This window comes from Haliotis cracherodii, unplaced genomic scaffold, assembly GCF_022045235.1.
Source record: "Haliotis cracherodii isolate W230 unplaced genomic scaffold, xgHalCrac1.p SCAF_7, whole genome shotgun sequence".
In the NCBI taxonomy this organism is placed as follows: Eukaryota; Metazoa; Mollusca; class Gastropoda; order Lepetellida; family Haliotidae; genus Haliotis; species Haliotis cracherodii.
In genome coordinates this window covers 38,153,357-38,164,480 of record NW_027266330.1, presented here as the reverse complement: position 1 = coordinate 38,164,480, position 11,124 = coordinate 38,153,357, and positions in this window count along the sequence as shown.

Here is an 11,124-nt window from a genome sequence, read left to right as displayed (position 1 = left end):
CAAAAGTTATATATAATAAATACACGTAAACCATAAAAACCTGTCAACAAGGGACAGTAAAATAACTAGACTTATCACAGATTAGTATTTAAAACTAGCAGGGAACCATAAAAATACATCACTAGACAGGACAATACATTATAAAATGGGCTATAGATCGCCAGCAACTGACGGTAGATCACCATACTGGGGACCATGGGGACTTACAGTACCTTTGCTACCTGCATGGACCCCAGCAGGATTTACATCATCCCTTCAGTTGTTGGCGACGATTAGGGAATTTAGCTGAATTTAAAAGAACATATATGCTACGATTAAAACTATGATAGGAATAACAGACTTCGAATGATATGGACTTACTATGCCCTCTCAGGGGGACAATAATTTTACAGTACTTTAACCCCCGTCAAGGGCACAGCCAATAACAATCTCAGTTCACAATTAGACACTATCAAATTAAGAAACAATTATGTACATCAAAATTTATTTATCAGTTCAATTTCTTTTAAAAATGCAATAATTAAATGAGGACTAATATTGTTAAAAAGATCCTTAAGCGATGATGATTTGAAATATTTATCCCTTGTGATGGAAAAATCAACACAGTCAAGCAGGACATGCTTGACTGTGATTCTCTCATCACAAGGGATGCAGAATGGAGGATCCTCATCTTTAAGTAGATATTCATGAGTATATCGAGAATGACCAATACGACATCGTCTTAAGACAACCTCTTCAAATCTGGACTGACAACCCAAGTGAGTATAACCGATATTTGGTTTTATTGCATGTAATTTATTTATACCCACTTGGGTGTCCCACCTCCTCTGCATTAGATCTCTGATGTAAGATCTAATGACAGGTTTATAATCACTATAGGGTATAAGAAATGGTGTCACAGATTTGTTGAGTGCTGCCTTAGCAGCAGCATCAGCCATTGTGTTACCAACGATCCCAACATGGCTGGGTAACCAACAAAAGACGATGTCGTATTGGCCAGTTGCAAGATTATTGTGTAATTCAATTATGTCAAGTAAAACTGGATGCTGACACGACATATTTTTTATTGCTTGAAGACAGGACAATGAGTCTGAAAAAATGATAAATTCCTTATGTTTGGACTGACTATTGATATAGTTTAGAGCAGTTAATATGGCATTTGATTCTGCTGTAAAAATTGAGGAGTCATCTGGTAACCTGGTTGATAAAGTTCTGGATCCAATGATGGTTGCGCTGGCAACAGCACCTCCATCCTTGGATCCATCTGTAAATATTGATTTGTAAGTGTTATATTCGCTTCTTAACTGATTATACTCTTGTTGATATTGTAGTTGGTTCGTGTCAGATTTCTTTAGTGTAGATAATGTAAGATCCACCTGTGGCTTTACCAATTGCCAAGGAGGAGAGGAAAACAGACGGAGAGGAGATATATTTTCAAGGTTAATGGCAGCAGCAGAAATAAAAGGTTTAATTCTTATTCCGAGAGGCGGAATAAGAGATGACTTTTTACTAAACAGGTCCTCATAAAGGGGATTAAATACACAGCTGTATGCGGGGTTTAACTCATTAGAATATAGCTTTGTGAGATACTGTAATGAAAGTTTAATACGGCGCTGTTGAAGAGATGGCTCATCGGCCTCAATGTACAAACTGTCAATAGGGGAGGTTCGGAAAGATCCAAGACAGAGTCTTAGACCTTGATGATGGATTGGATCTAAAAGTTTAAGATTGCTTTTACAGGCTCCACCATAGATGATGGAGCCATAATCGAGCTTAGAACGGACAAGGGATCTATATAAGTGAAGGAGGGTCGTTTGATCACCTCCCCACTTGGAATTTGAAACAACCTTTAATAAATCTAGTGCCTTCAGACATTTAGCTTTCAAATATTTAATATGTGGTAAAAACGTAAGGTGATGATCAAAAATTATTCCTAAAAATTTAGCTTCTTTTACAACTTTAATTGGAGTTCCAGCTAGATGTAATTCTGGGTCCTTATGTGGTTTATATTTTCGACAGAAATGGATACAATTAGTTTTAGATTTAGAAAACTTGAATCCGTTCTGCTCTGCCCAAACATTGATTTTATTTAGACAAAGTTGCAACTGTCTTTCTATCGTATGCATATTTTTACCTCGACATGATAGATTAAAGTCATCAACAAATAACGACCCATCAACAGAGTCATTTAAAACCTTAGCTAAACTATTTATCTTTATACTAAACAACGTTACTGATAAAATGCTACCTTGTGGGACACCTTGATCTTGATAGTAAAAATCAGACAAAGTGGATCCCACACGTACCTGGAAATTTCTATCTGTTAAAAACTGAGATATAAAAGAAGGCAAACGGCCTCTCAACCCCATCTCATGAAGATCTTTTAAAATTCCATGTTTCCAGGTTGTATCGTAGGCTTTTTCTAAGTCAAAAAAGATCGATACCGCATGTTGTTTATTTATTAGAGCATTTTTCACATATGTCTCTAATCTAACCAAATGGTCAATGGTACTTCTGTTTTTCCTAAAACCACATTGAATATTTGTTATAATATTATTTGTTTCTAAGTACCATATAAGTCTGTTGTTGACCATACGTTCCATTGTCTTGCAAACACAGCTAGTAAGTGATATTGGCCTATAATTTGTTGGATCAGTGTGATCACGACCAGGTTTTGGTATAGGAATTATGACAGCATTTCGCCACGATGAAGGGAAATCACCCGTTGTCCAGATATGATCAAATATAGTCAATAATGTCTCTAAACATGAATCAGGTAAATGTTTTAGTAACTGATAATGGATATTATCTGCACCAGTAGCAGTATCATGAGCTTGTCCTAATGCGGTATGCAGCTCATGAATAGAAAAGATTTCATTATAATCCTCACCATTATCACTGTTAAAATGAATTTCCTTTCTTTCTTGTTGATCTTTAAATTTCTGAAATTTGGGGGAATAATTTGATGAGGATGAATGTTTTGCTAAAGTTTCTCCTAATTTATTGGCTATATCACATTTATCAGTTACTAATGTGTCACCTTCTTTAAGATGGTGAACACTACATTTTGAGCCTTTACCTTTAATCCTTTGTATCATATTCCAAACTTTTGACATCGGTGTTCGGGAAGTTATTTTAGATACATAACTGCGCCAAGATTGGCGTTTATTTTGTTTGAAAGTACGACGAGCTTTTGCATTTAAAATTTTGAATTTATTTAGATTGTGGACAGTTGGGTGATGGCGGAAATATTTCTCTGCCTTTTTTCTAGCTTTCCTAGCTTGTTTACAATCGGTGTTAAACCATGGTTTTCGTATATGTGGAATTGTAGAGGACTTTGGTATACATTCTTCAGCAATTGCATTTAAAACGTCAGAAAAAGCCTGCACGGGATCATCAACATCACTAAAACATCCAGGTCTCAGTTTATTTGTGCATAATGTCTGAAATAAAGACCAGTTAGCTTTTGTAAAATTCCATCTCGTTGAAGGTGGAATATCAGATGGAATGATTGCTTTAATGATAGTTGGAAAATGGTCACTTCCACAAAGGTCATTGTGGACTGACCATTCAAATTCGTTGAGAAGGTTAGAATCAGTTATAGACACATCTAGAGAAGAGTAGGTTCCAGTTGCAGGATGTAGATAAGTGCTCGAATCATCATTAAATATGCATAGGTCATTATTGGAGATAAAATCTTCAATTATTTTACCTTTGGTGTTAGTGTGTGTACCACCCCAGAGTGGGTTGTGGCCATTCAGATCACCCATGATTACACAGGGCTTGGGGAGTTGATCATAGAGATCCTGAAGGTCAGACAACTGAAGAGCTGATGAAGGCGGAAGATACAAAGAGCACAGAGTAAAAGCAATGTTCAAGGTAAGTCGTACTGCAACGGCTTGGAGATTGGTGTTAAGAATAAGAGGGCTATGAATAACATCATTCCTAACAACAATTGATGATCCTCCAGTGGCCTTATCCCCAGGAGGAGAAAAAGAATGAAATGCCTGAAACTGACGTAAATCAAAATGATCCGTCCGTTTTAGATAAGTTTCTTGCAGGCAGAATGCTGATGGTTTGAAATCCTGGACTAACAGATGTAGTTCATTGAAGTTAGTCCTCAGTCCTCTACAATTCCACTGTATAATGTTATGGGAATAACCTATCTCTTAGGTGGATTTATGGGGGATCTACCCCGTACTTTCTTGGAGGGCGACAAGCTGTGTGCCCTGGGATGGATGTTTTCAGACACATCCATGTCTTCAAGGGATCCAAACTTATTAAATAGTTGGATCTGGTTAATTGACCCCTTAGAGGCTCTTCCACTTTGACATTGTTTTGAATGATCTGTTCTTTGTTTGATTTTGGTTTTGACAATTGGCATCACATTTGGTACAGATTGAGTTTGTTGAGCGGGCTGAGAAGAGAATTGTTCCTGAGACAGAGAAGATGACTTTGCATGAACTGGAGAGAGAACTGGTGTATTAGAATGGTAATCTGGAGTTTGAGTGGACTGTTCTTGTGAGTATACTTGGGGTGTTTCTGTGTGCACCCACGTCAAGTCTGTCTGGCAGTTTATTGTTGCAGTAGTTAATTTTGGGTTTGTTTGGGATGATGTTCTGGTGACATTTGCATAAGATTCTTGTAATTCTGGAGCCTGGACGAGTTGTTTTGCATCAGCAAAACTTATATTTCTGGTAAATTTGATTTTATTAATTTCCATTTGTTGTTTCCAGATAGGACAGATTTTGGAGAAGGAGGAATGATTCCCGGAACAGTTAGTGCATTTTTTAAAGTCGCTATCACAGTCATCAGTTGTATGTGTTTTCTCACCACAGTGGGCACAAGTGACAGACAACGTGCATGTGTTGACGCCATGACCATACTTTTGACATTTGAAACATCTTAAAGGATTGGGGATGTAGATGTCAACATTTATATTACAGTAACCTGCCTTTATTGATTTTGGAGCATTTGGAGATGAAAAGGAAAAGAGATATGTAGTAGTTGGTACAAGTTGTGAATCTTTACGGGTTGTGAACCGTTTGACATACAGAACACCTTGGTCTCTCATTTCAAATACTATTTCAGATTCAGTCATGTCTGTGAACAAGTGGTCTCTGTCTCTCACAATTCCCTTACTAGTGTTGAGCGTTCTGTGAGCGGTGACAACAACTGGAACGCCGACAAATGAAACAGTTGACAGAAGGTTCGTGGATTGTGATTTCTTACTACATTCTATTAGTATGGATCCTGATCTCAACCGTTTGATGTTTTTAACCTCGCCTGCAATACCATGAACTCCCTTAGAAATTGCAAAGGGGTTCAGCTTGAGAGGAGTCTTGTCAGTTGTCTCAATCACTAGAAATCGTGGCCAATATTCTATAGATTTTGAAGGACGTTGGTCATCATCAGTATCAAGTGGACGTTTTGTTTTTTTGGAGGGGGTTTCATAATCCATGTTGAGTTTTTTGTGTTTCATCATCCGAGCTCCCCACCCACCATGGAGTATCATAACGACAATGCTAAGAACAAGTGGATTTCCGACTTGCAGCACCAGGGATACAAGGATGACATACTCAAGCAGAAAAATCAAAAGATTAATTTTTCCACCAGATTGGCCCATGAGCCACCGCCTTCTGGGCATAGGACTCTAGGCAAATAACATACTTGAAATGCATATATTTGAGATACATATAATTGAGAAACATACATTTGAAATTGAATTGAGTCAACATTTATAACTAACAGGGCCAAACCTCAAGTTGAACATAATTCCAAAAATATCATGTGTGCAAATACAATTATCAATGCACAGGGCTCGGCATGACCAGCCGATTGATAGGACCGGGCCCATCCTACCACCCGTCTAGGCGAAGTAAGGGTCGAAGTAGTGTGTTGGGCAAAGGAACACAGTTCCCGGAACCAGTGCCCTCAACTACCAGACTCCCGTCCTCCGCCGACACAGGGACGCAACCCACGGCAAACAGGTTGCCCATTTTAGTCGCCTCATACGACCAGCAATGGGAGGCTGTGGAATTATTCTGCCCCGGTTCCACACGGGGGAAGAGCGATTAGCGTTACCCAGCACTCACCACGAGGAGGTTGCTCTTCACGAGTGCCGTTTGAAGAATTAAAAAACAGCCATATTTGTGGATGTTGATGCACCTCATAAACAGGTCTCATCATCGCTTGTCCGAGTATACCGTCTGGCCTCATCCTCGCTTGCCGTGTATATCGTCAGCTTCAAACGTTTGTATGGGCATAGCGTCAGGTCTGGTCATCTCTTAGCAGAGCTTATGGTCAGGCATGGTCATCTCTTAGCAGAGCTTATGGTCAGGCATGGTCATCCCTTTTCCGAGCTTATTGTCAGGCATGGTCATCTCTTATCCGAGCTTATGGTCAGGCATGGTCATCTCTTATCCGAGCTTATGGTCAGGCATGGTCATCTCTTATCCGAGCTTATGGTCAGGCATGGTCATCTCTTAGCAGAGCTTATGGTCAGGCATGGTCATCTCTTAGCAGAGCTTATGGTCAGGCATGGTCATCTCTTATCCGAGCTTATGGTCAGGCATGGTCATCTCTAATCCGAGCTTATGGTAAGGCATGGTCATCTCTTATCCGAGCTTATGGTCAGGCATGGTCATCTCTTATCCGAGCTTATGGTCAGGCATGGTCATCTCTTATCCGAGCTTATGGTCAGGCATGGTCATCTCTTATCCGAGCTTATGGTCAGGCATGGTCATCTCTTATCCGAGCTTATGGTCAGGCATGGTCATCTCTTATCCGAGCTTATGGTCAGGCATGGTCATCGCATAGATCCACGCAATTTGGATACACAATGCCATTTAGAAAGTGGTCAATTGTATCAAATGTTATATTTGGATAACACTTTCTTAGTAAAGTGCAGATTCTCGCACTGGGTTGAGTCCCGTCTGGGATTGTGAATTCATAGCTTTCGGCCATGGGAGCCGTTCGAATTTACACTTGTCAAGGTGTGCACAAAATACATGATCTAGACTACCAGTTGTCAGACTTTCATTTTTGTAGAAGCCTCGGTGGCTAAGTGGGTTAGATCGCTGACTTTGTGTGCTGGCGATTAGGAGCCTCACTCTGGCAAGTATTCGTTAATTGTATATGGTGTCTGGAACTGTTATCCTATGGGGATATAAAACACCCTTAAAGTACCTTTCTAAAACAACGTGAAAATACATCATCGATCGCCAACAATATGAGACAGCCATGCGAATCCATATTCATTTGAAACAAGTAGATAAAGTAGTTCTGAAGCTCCAGTTTTATATCCACATTTACCCAAACCCAAACCTTACACTTGTACAATGCAAGTCAGAACGAAATTATTATGCTTCTTGCAGAAAAATAGACAGAGGAGTGTTTTTATCAGGAATACTAGTACATTTTCATTTATGTATAAATTCCGAACGGGTTGGATGGGAATTTCAGGAGATGTGGATTTGTGGTAGTAATAGTCATATTTATACTAATAGGAATATGTGCAATTGTGATTGCCTAATCTGTTCTCGGTGAACAGATCTTCTTTTCCTCATACGATTAAATCTGAATATGATTAAGGGTGGGTGCGTGTATTTTCCGTTCTTTCTGGCAGACGAATCAATAGACATTGAGCAACAGTGTGAACATGATGGAATATTTATATAAAGGATAAATCAAGTTTGTGACGCAGGTTTGGATGGTAATGAAAACGCTGAATAATAACGTGTCGGCCTTTCACATCAGGACTAACGGGATGCAGATTAACAAGGTTGCACTGTACACAAACGGGTGCAGGCTGTGTAACATGTGTGTGTCATAGAGCGTACACATGGAAACGTCATGTATCTCCGGGGCAAGGAGAGCAATCTTTCGATAACTTAAGTTCGAAAAAAGTAACCTTGATGCAGATCCCTTTTAAACATTAAAATGCCGATAAACAGCACACCAAATTTAATTGTCAAGGTACATATGTAGTACTGTGTCAACATCAAGACATATATAACTGAAGAGCTTAGAGGGACAAAATGTACTTTGGTCCATTTTGCATATTATTGCATAGATAACATCTATGAGTTCTCTTCTACCTGTAGAAAAACATATTGTATGTTTTCATTGATGCATTTTTGAAATATAGCTACTTAAAGGGGCCAAATGGAAGTTTCAAAATTCACTTTGCTAGATTTTGGCCCTTTTAGCTCTCATTTCCGTGTGTGGTTGAGACTGGTTGACTGAGAGAGATTTTGACAGTTTGTCGCCTTATTATCACATTTCAACTATTTCAGCAAAGTTGGCATGAGTTTAAATCCTTTAAATCTACTTCAATAGAATGTGTTTGTTTTTTTTCTGTAGTAGTTTATCAATCTCACATGCAAATGCCTGAGCGTCACAAACGGACAAAATACAGACATTAAAACCTTTCCATCCCTACACAAATTAAAAACGTAAGTTAATTTCCTTTTTTGAATGTTTTTACAACAACATTTATATCTCTGCTGTCAGAATGCGTTAATGTCTCGGAATTCATCGGTAAAAGAAGTTCATTAACATGCATAATATTATGTGTTTTCATCACTTTTCTCAAAACAGACTCCACATGACACTGGCCCTTATGGCTCTAAGCTCTTCAACTGTACACACGACTGAATGGTTAAACAAGGACAAAGGGTCATGCAACACTGCAATACACCCGTCTCACTATTGTCATTCTGCAATGAATTCCTCGGGAATCGATGAGTCGATCAGTGTGTGGCTTTCTCGAGAGTGTTGAAGCAAACACCCTTTGAAATGAAACACCCTGTAAAACGACCACAGATAATAGCGGGTTTACGGGGTCAGGTTAGTTGACAAAACGGTTTCCTTGGAATTGTGTGTGTGTGTGTGTGTGTGTGTGTGTGTGTGTGTGTGTGTGTGTGTGTGTTAGTATGTGTGTGTTAGTGTAAGTGTTAGTGTTAGTGTGTTAGTGTTAGTGTTAGTGTGTGTGTGGAGGTGGAGGTGGAGGTGGAGGTGGTGGTGGTGGTGTGTGTGGGGGGGGGGGGGGAGGGGGGTTAGTGTGTGTGTGTGTGTGTGTGTGTAAGTGTTAGTGTTAGTGTGTGTGTGTCGAGGTGGTGTGTGTGTGTGTGTTAGTGTGTTAGTGTGTGTGTGTTAGTGTAAGTGTTAGTGTTAGTGTGTAAGTGTTAGTGTGTGTGTGTGTGGAGGTGGTGGTGGTAGTGTGTGTGTGTGTGGGGGGGGGGGGGGGGGGGGGGGGGGGTTAGTGTGTATTAGTGTGGGTCGGATGTAAGTTTAATTCAGTGAATGCGTCCTGAAGTGTATCCGTATCAGCTACAGCAGTAGTACCACATGTTCTATGATTTTAACCATGAGCCAAAATAGCATATTTTCATAAACACCTTGTGACCATGTATTTTTTTGTGGCAGACATTTTCCTTTTTTTCAACAGTTTGAAGAATAATAATTTATTGCCAAGCATTTTCTGGGGCAAATATTATATTCAATACCCACCAGTATCCACCCACACCAAACCCTGCCAATAACATGGAATAATCAGTCCCTAAGTCGATTTTAGCAACATTTTGCAACTTTTGAAAGTAACATATAGTGATCAATATAAGTCTATATCTGCACACAGTGTACATTATTACTTACAGAAGATACATTATTGTTTGTGCACTTAAAGAAATGTGTTTCTCATCTCCAACCTCAGCTAGTAATAGATCGGCAGAGTAAATAATGTGTTGTTTCTTTTTTTTAATTTTCACTAGTTGTGAAATCTGTTTTGACATTTTAAAGTTTAGAACACTTTAAAGTGAAAGGCTTTAGCAAGGGGTGTGTGCTTTTTCCATTCGGTTTCCACCAATAACCATTTCTTCAACTTTCTCCGGACATACTAGAAAGTGGATGTTTATATAAACCATTTTGATGCAAGAAAATGCAGTTGATATGAGAGGTTGAATCTGACTGGTCAATAGGAGGGGAATGCAATTGATATGAGAGGTTGAATCTGATTGGTCAATAGGAAGGGAATAGAAGGGACATAGCTCGTAATAGCCACTGGTGGCTCTACGATTGAGCCCAGAAATTCCAGCCTACTTCGGCATGGGTGGAAACTCGACTTTCGCCTCGGGAAGATGATATGTTACAGTCAATGTATAAAATGACTTACATTTTCACTTCACAGTTTAAAAAATGCCAAAATATTCCACTCATTTTATAATTATTTATTTTATTCTGATAACTCCAAACATTTGTATGCTCTATTTAATCACCCATGCCAGTGACTGAAAATTATAGGATTAGAAGAAAACGAGGTTCGTGGATAATATTTTTCAATCCTGTCGTAATTAGTCTAAAGTGATTATTGTCTGCCCTCTTGAACTTGTTATAACTTTTAATCAATCTGAGGGAAAAATAATTTTGAAATGACTGAAATATTTGTGAATTGCCTAAATGACAATTTTGATCATTTTACACATTGACAGTAACATATGTACCTTTTATGGATATTTCAAAACTTTCATTTCTAATACTTCCTGAAAAAAACGCGGAAGGAACCGTTTCAAATGAAATCCGGATTTTCGCATTTTCGGATTAACAGACTGAATTCGAACATGCTTACGTACATTATAAGTTGTACGATCTCGAAGGGCATATAGTTTGATGTACCTTGTGTGTGACTATGAGTCTATGTACCCTGAGCCGCTGACAAATCACACCATATGCCCTGAGGGATCGAATTATCTCACCGACATTCATTCATACAGGCACGGAATATATGTCCGAAGTGTAACCGAGGTAGAGGCTTTGATTCTGCCGTTTTTGACAGCTAGCAGACGACGCAAAGGAACCGAGTTACTTCCCTTTACCAAAATGCAACCGAACAAACATCGGTTCATATCAGCTCAATGATACTTTTACCAAATAAGCGAATTAGCTGCGGTGTGTTCCGATTGATTTCCTAGCGTCTACATTAGCGGGCTACATGAGAAATAATTTCCCACTCCTTTACCTATCTGAAGCTAGTATTGTAATGTAATGAGAGAAAAGAAGAACGCGAGGTTCCCGGATTAACGGGGTCCAGATTAGCCAGGTTTCTCTGTTCACTTACTTGCACAG